The following is a 2,869-nucleotide window of genomic DNA, read 5'->3' as shown; positions in this document are numbered from 1 at the left end:
AGGAGCCAAAACATTCTAATACTGTACGGAGCGCTCGCTCCCTACAGTATTCTAACGAAGTTTTATGCGTATCAACTTCAGATGTTTCATCCAAAGTCGATTCGATCATCCCTAACAGGGACCTATGGAGCTATCAGTTTCACTAGAACAGTAAGCAATTTGTGGTCCCTAATGCAGGGGCAACATCCGTGTAGATTCTGCAGACGGATCTAGACCCATTCAACTTGAATGGGTCTGTGATCCGTCTGCACCCCAAAAAAATTGAAAATGTTCTATTTTTTTGTGGTGCGGAGGCACGGAGAGAAACCCTACGGAAGCACTCCGTAATGCTTCTGTAGGGTTCCGTGCCTCCGTTCCACACCAGACCTCCCGGATTGCGGACCCATTCAAGTGCATAGATCCGCATCCGTGATGCAGGGTGCACACGGCCAGTGCCCGCATATTGCATACCCGCTGTTTTTGTACGGGCAGGAAACTGCCATGTGCATGAGCCCTAAGGGTCCAGAAAGAAACTTGGAAAAAGAAAAGTCAAATAAGACCATGAGACCAGATCCTCGCCATTTACGCACTGACTTGTTTTTTAGGGCATCTGTAAAAGGATCCAATTTAAAGAGATTTGTTCTGGTGATGACGCATCTGGGATTAACTCTGCCCCTTTCCTGTTGTAGTCTATGTATTACCTTTGCTGGGGGCTGGGCGGCGCACGCACGCATCAGAGCAGCACCTGCGCATTGAACCTGAACACACGCTGAACTGCCATTAGAGACAGGGTATTTAAACCTGCGGCGGGAGTCTGTTTGTGCCGCAGGTTCGTATCCATTGGTCTTATACCATCTATGCCATTGTGCTTCTTTCTTCATTGGGTCCCCTGATGAACCGAATTATCTAATAGGGGAAACGCATTGGCACCTTCTTGAAAATTGGAGACCACATATTATTTGGGACATTTGATTAAAACTGGCATCATCCAGGGCCGGGAACTATTGGACAGGTAGGGATTGTTTATTTAAGGGGACAGCCACCGAGAAGTGGGGCCGCCCCTTTCAGGGCGATTACTCCACTTTTAGGCAGTCACAGCATAGTCATTGAGGGACATATTTCCTGATGCCTAAAAGCAGACTCCTGCATATTGATGACCAACTTCTGAGCACCTGGACGACTTTAAACTACAAGCCTCTGCAAAAAGCATTCAAGTCCCTGCCGAAAACATCCAAGAGATCTTTATCTGGTACCTGATGAATGCAACTTATTCACCATAAGAGGTTCATAAGATCGTGAGTAACCACACTAGTGGTGATACCTTATTGACTCTATATATGTGTCCCATATGTTGATCTCCATTTTATTTTAGCTTTATTTCTTTCAACTTTTTTTGTGGGAATATAGTTATACATAGTTTTAAGATTTCATGAATAAATGTTTTAAGGGTAATCAATTCCTCAATGAACGTATTCTACATACTTACCCATTACTATACAGTTTTTGTTACCAGTGATAGCCTTTTTGAGTATGGCCAGTTTCTTGACCGGACCGATTAATACTGATCAGTGGTTGGTTAAAGCATCTCAAGTTTTTTCTCACAGGGACCTGGATCAGGGAACAGAGAACATTCTAAATCTGAAAACCCAAGGGGTTAAGAATACCACTGATTCCTGCAGCCCACTCTCAAACACCAGAATTGATTGATAAGTGGGAACAGATACTAACGGAAAGCTCAATCAATTTAATGCAACTACTCCTGACTGAATAAAAACTAACGCTATCAAGAACGTCGATTGAATTGAATGAGCTCATTGAAAAAACCTTGAAATATAAAACTGACCCAGAGTTTGCAAAACGAGAAGCTAGTCTACAGACATCAGTGGTAAAATTCCAATCTTCCATAAAAGAAAGCAAACAAACAATTTAGTAGGGATTTATTGGAGTTTAAAGAAAAGAGGGCTTATTTACCTCTTATAGATAAAAGGAAAATTCCATCAGAAACAGAGGTCTCATCATCAGAAGTGAAGACTTCTGATACTGAACATCCAATTGTCAGTTGCCCTAACCCAAGAAGAGGAAGAAGAGGACGTGTGAGAGGTAGATCAGGAAGATGGGGACCGCTAAGCAGAGACACCACAAAAAGTCAGGGCTCTCTACAATCCTTCAAATATTCTGGATCATCAGAGGGTTTTTTGGAATTGGGGGGACAGACTCCATATCACCTCAGAGACCATTCCCCTATGGAGAAAGACAAATAGGAGGAGACCTATGTGGAATTAATGAGGGACAGATCATTAACCTATCAGGCAGGACACTAACTAAAGATTAAACAAGTGTCTTGTTCAAGAGCGTGTCATTTGTCCCTACCACTAAATATAATGCCTTTCATTGGGTTAAAGATATACATTTGTTTTGTCCAAATTGAAATGGCACAAATGTTTTGTGAATAATGACGTGAAATATAGTCTCCGTTTAGGCATCCCAGTGGAGGACTTACCCAATGTTAGACTTCTAATGGAATTATTAGATGAGGGAGAAAAGGATAGGGGCTTAGGTCCCTTTACGAATTTAAAACCTAAGAGGACTAAATCACCTCCCCTTCAATCTAACATTATAGATTTATTCTTGGGCATTGTCACTAAAGAATTTGAAAAATTGGAATCTAGCAATTCTGATTGGAAACCAAATCTCACTCCATCTGAAATAAGAGCAATGGTAACAGATAACATTATAATAAAACCATCTGATAAAAGAGGAAATTTGGTGATCCTGAATCATTCACAATATATCGATATGTGCCATTCAATTTTGTATGACAGATCCTCTTTTACTGAATTTAAGAGTAATCCTACCACCGACTTCCAACTTGAATTGAAGGAAATACTTA

Source organism: Bufo bufo, chromosome 4 (genome assembly GCF_905171765.1).
Source record: "Bufo bufo chromosome 4, aBufBuf1.1, whole genome shotgun sequence".
Lineage (NCBI taxonomy): Eukaryota > Metazoa > Chordata > Amphibia > Anura > Bufonidae > Bufo > Bufo bufo.
Note: the sequence above shows the minus strand (reverse complement) of the source record.